Source organism: Triticum aestivum, chromosome 3B, assembly GCF_018294505.1.
Source record: "Triticum aestivum cultivar Chinese Spring chromosome 3B, IWGSC CS RefSeq v2.1, whole genome shotgun sequence".
Lineage (NCBI taxonomy): Eukaryota > Viridiplantae > Streptophyta > Magnoliopsida > Poales > Poaceae > Triticum > Triticum aestivum.
The window spans coordinates 430,425,985-430,435,343 of NC_057801.1; the positions used below are offsets into that span (position 1 = coordinate 430,425,985).

The 9,359-nt window shown below is 46.6% G+C and overlaps 1 long non-coding RNA gene across 1 annotated transcript; it reads left to right on the top strand.

Annotated features, from left to right (window-relative positions):
• The first annotated feature begins 8,101 nt into the window (after window positions 1–8,101).
• On the top strand, window positions 8,102–9,249 carry LOC123065467 (uncharacterized). Its single transcript, XR_006431045.1, has 2 exons — window positions 8,102–8,579; window positions 8,861–9,249. It is a non-coding gene; the product is annotated as an uncharacterized lncRNA (long non-coding RNA).
• Window positions 9,250–9,359: the final 110 nt, after the last annotated feature.

Consider the following 9,359-nt stretch of genomic DNA (forward strand, 5'->3'; position numbering starts at 1 on the left):
GTGAAGCCGGCGTACATAGGAGGCGCGGGAGCCGGGGCGGTGTTGTCGGTGCCCGTCTCCATCGTGGGGTCGTTGTAACACCCCCCCCCGTGTCAAGCTCCAGTAATCTCCCCCCCCCCCTAATAGTGCCATGTCATCACCTTTTCGCTAATCCATTTATCACTTGATCAAAATTCAAATCAAACTCAAATTTAAAATAAAGTAAAAATAATATTTAATCAAACATAAAAATAAAAATGTTCATTGTATTACAAATAATCAATGAGTAATTTTCATGGTTAAACCAACTTTTTATAAAGTGTTTAAGTGCCCTAAAATAATTAAACCAGGGGCCAAAACAATATTTTAATTGCCTTTTAAATTATATAAAATCCCAAATTAATTCAGAGGCCCACTAAAATTTTGTGGCAGTGACTAACTTTTCATCACTAATATTGGACCAAGTTTCATAATTTATAAAACTAGGTTGCAATTAAAAATAAAGTCAAATAGGAAAGAAATAAAAGGAAATAGAAAAAAAGGAAAATTGCACTATGCACTTGGGCCCAAGTGCACAGTACAGCCGGCCTAGTCCACCCCAGCCCACCACTATGTCCCCTTCTACCTCTCATCGTGGACACAGCTCCTCCGTCCAGAGCGCAGATGCAGCACGCGGTGGTGATCCTACAGCTCGAGGAGGGTTAAGATCAAGCCCCGAGCACCTCTCTCTCTCAGATACTACTCGGCGATCGCTCTCTCACAAGGAGGCGAGGAGAGGATATTCGGGTAGGATTATGCTATACGATGATACTTGTCACCATTCCAGCTACTCTCTTCTACTGCTTCAAGATGGTGGCTGCTAGTAGACATTGTCTTCGATAGGACTGGCATCTCCTCCTTTATTCTGGCATTCTGCGGTTTAGTCCACAGAAACTACCCCTTTTATTAATACAGATGCATATGTAGTGTAGATCTGATGTAAGTCTTGCGAGTACGTAAGATGGGTACTCGCGGTTGCTTTGCTACCTCTTTTTTCCCTATACTTGAATGTTGCGATCAAATGGCGGGTCCCAGGAGATAGATGCCACCGTCGATGACTACTACTATCCTGGGTGCCTACTACTACGTGGAGACCGCCGATGACCAGGAGCAGTTAGGAGGCTCCCAGGTAGGAGGCCTTGCCTTTTCGATCATTGTTGCTTTTGTGCTAGCCTTATTAAGGCGGACTTGTTTACTTATGTCTGTACTCAGATATTGTTGCTTCTGCTGACTCATTTGTATTCGAGCCCTCGAGGCCCCTGGCTTGTAATATAAAGCTTGTATGACTCAATTTGTGTTTAGAGTTGTGTTGTGATATCTTCCTGTGAGTCATTGATCTTGACCGTGCACATTTGTGTGTATGCTTAGTGCATGATTGAATCGGGGGCGTCATAGTCATCCTCGCCGTCGAAGACCTCGGGCAAGCTAGCCGGCAAGCCGGCCTCAATCTGCCTGGCACGATGACTCTGCCAGGTGGCGGCAAGGGCGGCCAGCGCGTGCTTCATCTCAGTGGAAAGGCTCTCCCATAGAGCTTCGCCAGCTACAGTCATGGCGGGTTCAGTGCAAGGGAGGAGGATGGGGAGCGGCTTGTGTTGTGGAGTGGATGGTCGGGTGTGGCCACCTTTAAATAGCGGATTCCGGCGAGGCCATGCATCCGAGTGCGTCAATGCACGACGTTGGAGTGGGTTTCTCGGTCGGCGAGCCTGCTTAATGGGGGCATATGGACGGACGTGGCATTCAACGGCCGTGGTAGATATCTGTCCCGTTCCATCTAGTCACACGTCTTCGGCATTGAACAGGCGCCGACACCGTAGGCACGTCACGGGCGGCGCCCTCGGCTGACACACCGTTTCAATGGCGGAGGCGGTGAGAGGTCGCGTTTGCCCTGAACCATTTTAATATGGAGAGATGCGATCTACAGTGGCATGAATGCGGGCAGCTGGCGCCGGGCAGGAACGTGCGCGGGGGAGGGAAGAGGGGTATGGGTGGGCCAGGGCAGCCAGAAGCGGGCTTGGTGGTGGTCTAGACTCCGGCAAAACCACGCTTGTCTCCGGATTGCGAAAAATATGTCCAGACCATGTCGTGGACCGATACATGACCGTGCTGGATGGGTTCCGCAGTCCGGACCGCTGGACGTCACCCCGGGCATAAAAACTAAAGACCGAAGACCGAAACCGAAAAGACCGAGACCGAACCCAAAAAGACCGAATTAGAAAAGACCGAATAAAAAACAGTCTGTGCAAATAGAAGACCGAACTTTTTATTGACATTCAACACCTCCTTTATTAATTAGCTACAATAGTAGCATCAGAAACAATCAGGGGGATAACCTCCCCCGGGGCTGTATCCAGCCAAACACCAGGAGGATTGAATTTAACTGCTCTAGCTAACTCATGAGCTACTTTATTGTTTTCTCTACAGCAGTGTTCAAAGATGATATGAGTAAAATCTAAGGACATAAAAAAACAGTCATCAAAGATGGCACTGGCAACCGAAGAAGAACTCCCTTCTTTAAGCGCGCTGATGACCTCAAGACTATCCGAATTTACCTCGATCTTGTTGCATCCAGCGGCACGGGCTAGATTCAAGCCAAACCTTACTGCAATTGCTTCTGCGGTAATTGCATCATAGCATATGTTCAGTTTTTCATTGGCCGCTGCCACGAAATTACCATTGTGGTCTCTAATGATAGCCCCCACAGATCCCTCCAGCGAATCATGGTCGAACCCCGCATCCACATTCAGCTTGACGTACCCATTCCTTGGCCTCATCCAGCCACCCTGTCGGATCTTTGGTTTTGGAGAATAAGCATTAATATAGTTAGCAGCAAGTGATCTCACCGCTACACCGATCTGTGAAGCATTAAGCTTTAACCCTCCGTGTGTTAGCTTTCTTCTTTCCCACCACAAAAACCAGCAGCAAGTGGCATTGTTTCTCTGAATTTGGGGAGTCCCAACACATGGATATGATTATCTGGAAGATTGAGAAGGAATTCTAAAGTTACTTCCCCAGATCTGTCCAAAACCAGGGCTTTAGTGGTTACCTTATGCAATCCAAGCAGCTTCCAAACCTCAGTGGCGACTGGGCACTCAAACAACAAGTGTCAAATGGTCTCAGGGCCTAGGTTGCAAGAAGGACAGTGGGCTTTTATCTTGATATGTCTATCCGCCAATAACGCCCGGCATGGAATAGCGCTGTGGATCACTCTCCAAACAAATTTTTTAATTTTTGCAGGACAATTCAGCCCCCAAAGAGATTTCCAAGTGGGTTTAGGCGCTGATGAGCTACAGCCAGCTTGCAGATGGTGACCAAACTGGGCCTCCCAAATAGCATGATATGCAGATCTTACCGAGAAACCCCCTGTCTTTGTCAAGCTCCATGCCAAGAAGTCTGATATTTCATATATAGGCAGTGGGATAGCAAGTATTCTCTGGGCATCAACATGACAAAAAGTTTGGTACACAAGCTGCTTATCCCACTCCCCGATGCAGGATCAATTAGCTCAGATACACGGGATAACAAGTGGTTACCTCTAGGAGAGATAACTTTTTTAGATGGTGATTGTGGGATCCAGCAATCTTCCCAAATTTTAATTTTTTGTCCATCGCCCACTCTCCAGATTATGCCGTGCTTCAAGATTTCCACTCCTGCCATTATACTTTGCCATGTGTAGGAGGCCTTCTTCCTCAACCCCACATTCATAAGATCGTCATTTGGATAATACTTTGCTTTGAGAATCTTTGCACATAGTGACTCAGGATCATCAATAAGCCTCCATGCTTGTTTTGCCAATAGAGCCAGATTGAAGCAATGAATGTCTCGAAAACCCATACCTCCTCTGCTCTTCGGTATGCACATCTTCCACCAAGCAAACCAGTGCATTCTCTTGTGTGACGCATCATCACCCCACCAAAAACGTGATATCGCATCTGTGATTCCTTTGCAAAAATTTTTAGGAATTTTGAAGACCGACATCGCATAAGATGGTATGGCTTGTGCAACAGACTTAATAAGCACTTCCTTACCTCCAGAAGAAATGCACTTTTCTTTCCATCCAGTAAGTCTCAAGATTAAATGATTAATCAAATATTGGAAGCTGTCCCTTTTATCCAAACCCAGGGTAGCAGGCAAACCCAAGTACTTATCATTGATGGCCTCTGTCATTATATTAAGTGTGCCACAAACCTGAGCCTTCATGTTAACATCTGTGCTAGGACTGAAGAAAATGCTTGATTTATCCACACTTACTAGCTGACCTAAGGCACCACAGTATAACTCTAGTAGTGATTTCAAACAAGTGGCATTTTGTACATTAGCTTTCATGAGAATTAACGAATCATCAGCAAATAAGAGGTTGGTGACCGACGGTGCATCACGACAAACCTTAACTCCCACTAACTCTCCTGACTGCTCTGCATGATTTAACAAGGCTGTAAGTCCCTCTGTAGATAGCAGGAATAAATATGGTGACAAGGGATCTCCCTGGCAAAGTCCACGAGAAGGTTTGATCGTTTCCGATTCAACTGAACTATATCTCACTTTGTACTCCACCGAAGACACACATGCCATTATCATTCTGACCCAATCAGGTTTGAAACCCAGTTTTAGCAAGATTGCTTCCAAGAACACCCACTCAACATGGTCATAGGCTTTGTGCATATCTAGTTTTACCGCACACCAGCCCTCCTTGCCCGCTCTTCTCTGTTTAATAGCATGGAGACTTTCATATGCAATCAGAACATTATCGGTAATAAGCCTCCCTGGGACAAAGGCACTTTGTGTAGGACTTATAATTTCTGGAAGTACATTTTTTAGCCTAGCAGCAATCATCTTAGAGATAGTTTTGTAGACCACCTTGCATAAGCTTATAGGTCTAAACTGTGAGACTTTCTCAGGTATATTTACCTTAGGAATCATTACAATGATAGTGTCATTCCAACCACGTGGCACCTCATGAGAGTTGACTGCATTTAACACCTCCATGACTACATCGTCCCCAAGCATTGGCCATAAACTTTTGTAAAAGACTGCATGTAAACCATCCGGCCCTAGTGCTTTAAAATCACCAATGGAGAATAGAGCCTTACTAACCTCCTCAACCGTGTAAGGTGCCATAAGAGCATCATTCATAGGATCTGTTACTCTTTGTTTCACTAAAAACAACACATTATGGTCCCGATTTTGAACCTGCGAAGTGAATAGCTCAGTGAAGTATCCGGATATAATGGTCTTTATATCATCATCATTTTCTTTCCACACTCCTGTATCGTCTAGTAGTTTTTTAATGCAGTTCCTTTTCTTCAGCGCTGCTGCTGCTCTGTGAAAGAAAGTTGTGTTCCGGTCGCCATGAAGTAGCCAGTTAGCGCGCCCACACTGGAGCCATATCATCTCCTCCTGATCCAACATGTTCTCAATAAGAACCTGAAGCTCTTTCATCTTTTGCCGCGCTTCAAAAGTATTAGGACCACACCTTAGTTTCTCTATTTCCTTCTTAAGCTTGTTTATTCTCTTCTTCGGGCTCTTGAGTGTCTCTCGATCCCATTCAAGCAGGTCAGTGAGAACTGCGTTAGTTCGGACAGAAAGCGGGGGACCTAACCCTGCCAATTTGGCCCGTTCCCACGCCGAACTAATGATCTCATTTACTGTCTCTTCGTTTAGCCAGTGCGCTTCAAACATACGGTTGCGCTTCTGCTGTAGACCCATCATTGGTTTATAATATTCAGTGTCAAGGAGAATCGGCCTGTGATCTGAATTTATATGATGCTCATGTACCAAGCCTGCATACGGAAATTTTCTTGCCCATAACTCATTGCATAAGGCCCTATCGAGCCTCTCTCTAATAGGCCCCCGACTCCAAGTGAACAAGTCTCCTATCACCATGACCTCTTGCAAGCCACAATCATCAATACAATCTCTGAACTCCTGCATGTAGTGTTGAGGCCGAATATTACCTCCTTCTTTCTCACTTGTAGTGATTATTTCATTAAAATCACCAAGCACTAACCAAGGCCCCGCATTGTTATTATGAAGATCACACAAGCATGTCCACGAGAGGTGCTTCCTTTCCCAAATTGGTTCCCCATAGAACCCAGTTAGCCGCCATGATGGATTGTCACCATCCATCACTATGCCGTCAATAAAATTGTCGGAAGAGTAATTCAAGACCACTTCATTAACTGAATTATAAAAGAGCACAAGTCCACCAGAACGGCCATCACTGCCCACCAAGTGAAAGAAATCGAAACCTAGCTTAACCCTCAATCCTACTGCCTTATCCTTATTTAAATGTGATTCTGATAAAAAAATTACATCCGCTTTCACACGCCCTGGAGCTCCAAGAGCTCTCGAACTGCCGTAGACGAAAGCATTCCACGACAGTTCCATGCTAAGGTTTTCATTGCTTCCGGCGATCCCCCTGCTCGGAGGTCGCCGATGTATTATCAGATTTTTTTTTGTAACTGCCTCTCCATCTGTTCCTTTTAGCTTCTTCCTGTTCAGACTTTTTTGCGGCGTGCCCCCATCAACCAAGGGCTCTTCTTCACTTCCCTCAAAATGCTGAGCAATCACAACTGTATTACCCACTGGAATTAGTTCCGTACTCTGATCCAGAGGATCATTCGTCAGGCCCCTCGATGTCGAGTCATGAGCATCCCTCTTCCACAACCCAAGGGAATCTTCATGCTGTTGGTCAGTCATCAACGATGACGTCCCTATAATGGCCGCTTGGTCCATTTGGGCATTAAACCTCCAGCTTCTATTGTGATCATAATTTGATAGTATACCTTCGCCCAAAACAGGGGCCTCAGATTAATTCACCACGTTCTCATGTTCTGTGTCCCTTGGGTTTTGTCCACGGCCACTGAAATTATTTTCCCTCCTCCCATGGCCTCGGCCTCGACCACCTGACATTTCAGGCACCTCACCACGATTAGCAGCACCAGGTCTACCTCCTCTAGCCCCTCTTCTAGAAGCAAGAATGAACGGAACCCACTCAAATTTTGTGGCATCATGCTCTCCTGATCCACACTCTTCATACCAGTGTCCCATCATACCGCACTCATAACAAAAGGTTGGTAGTTTCTCAAACTTCACACTGTAAGGTTCAGCTACACCCGCCTTGGTAAAGCTGACTACTCTTGTTAATTGTTTGCTTACATCCAGCCTTACTCTTACTCTTATAACTCGCCAACAAAACCATTAGGGAGCGTAACCTAGACCGCTTGTACTTCGCCAATGCGACTCGCCAGGTTTTCCAGAAAGCTTTTGTTTTTCAGAACTCCATCTGGCAGTTTGTGAATTTGCGCGCAGGTTTCCAACCGATCAAGTTTTACCTTTTCTGGCTTGGAGAAACCATCATACTCAACAAGAATTAAAGCATGACCTTTGAAATCCCAGGGGCCCTGATGCATGGCCTTGTTCCAATCACCCAAGCAGTTGAATTGGATAGAGTAGAGGTTAGGATTTATCCTCCTCCAAATTACTTCATTTGCTGGATTCCATGCCGCACGCATGTCACCAATGAGAGCGCTCTGACTAAACGATTTGGTCGTCAGAAGGCGTCCAATCGCAAGCCACTTTGGTCTGACTTCCTCTGTATCAATCTCATCTTCCCAAACCAAATCATCAAGTTCATCCTCCTGCAGGGTTAGGCGATCTAGTAGATCGATGGTACTATCAACTCCCGGACCCTTGGGCGCTTCTTCATCCACCTGACTAGCCATGCCTCCCAGCGAACTAGCAGAACAACCAACGAAGACTCTTCTGTAACCCTAGCAACACCTTGCTCCCCACCAAGGCCGGGTAGGCGAACCAGTCGCCCCTTGGTTCAGCCCAAGCGAGAGGGAAGGGTGTAGCGTAGGGGAGAAGGGAGAGAGATCGGCTTTCGCCGGAAGAAACGATACTCACGGCGCAGATCGTCGGAGGACTGGAAAACCCTAGGCCGCCACCGAGGGGATAATAGAAGACCGAACTAGTATCGGTCTGATCGATCATGCTACGTTTAGGACCGAATAGCCCGTATAGACCGAATAATAAAAGCCCATGCTAAGGCCCGTCCGGCCAGCCCAATGGTCACGCACTAGACCCAACTACAGAGTAGAGTACACGGCCTTGCATCTTCACATCCCGATTCACAGAAACCACTCGCAGCCAATCTCTCGTTCTCCCACTACTAACCCTAGCCGCCGCCTGCTGCTTGCCTCGATGCGCGCCGCACGCCCCTGTACGAAGACCGGTGCCCGAGCGGCGGCCCTGGCCGGTGAAGACCGGCGCCTGAGTGGCGGCCTTGGCAGGTGAAGACGGGCGCCGCTAGCGGCGGCCCTGAGCCCCTGACCGTGAAGACTGTCGCCCTGCGCCGCCACCAACCCCAATCTCCCATCGGTCGCTCCACCGCCTACGACGCGGCCGTCCGCCGCAGATGCTCCACCTCCTGACGACCAGTACAACCACTGCAGTTCGTCACTACTCACCACTACCCGTCCTCTTCCACACGGTTCGTCCGCCGTCGGTGCTCCACCTCCCGACGACCTGCCCACTTTCGGTTCTCCACATCGCAGCTGAAGGTGAGCTACCCCACCTCTTTGTAATCCTGTGAGCGCTCCTGCAGAATGTGTTTTGTAGGCAGTACATGCCCTTGCTTTTTGTGTCAAATGTTAGCACTTGGGGACAACAAATAGAACACTGTATTTGTGCTTGTTTTGTGTCAAATGTCAGCAGCTTCAATACTTGATACTGCATACACAGTAATGCATTTGTGCTTGTTTCCTGAAACTAGATATATACATGGTGTATATTTATGCCCTTGCTTGTTTTGTGCTTGTTTCCAATGTTCTCTTTTTTATAGATGTTTTCTGAACATGATGAGGAACTGAATGAGAATGAAGATGCATTTATGAGTGTAGAGGTAGATGTAGAAGCAGCAGCTGAAGAAGCAGGAGACGAATCCGTCTTACATAGTAGTATTATTGACGATGAAGTTGCCGAACAAACAGTTGTCGAAGGTGCCAATCTAGAAGCTGCTCAAGATGGCAAGCCAATTGAAGCTGAATCATGAATCTTCTTACTTTGTGTCATATGAATCTTGTTACTTGCTCTTGAATGTAAACATGTACTGGTACTTTGTTACTTGCTGTTGCATATAAACATGTATTGGTACTTTCTGCTCTCAAATATAAACATGTATTGGTACTGGAAGTAACATGAATATGAGTTGTACCAAATTAATTTGGTCTATTTGGTCGGGACCGAAGACCGAATAGTGAAGAACCGAAAAGACCGAAATTATTTTGGTCTTCAATTCTGGAAGACCGAATTATTGGAAGACCGAAAAGACCGAACCGAAA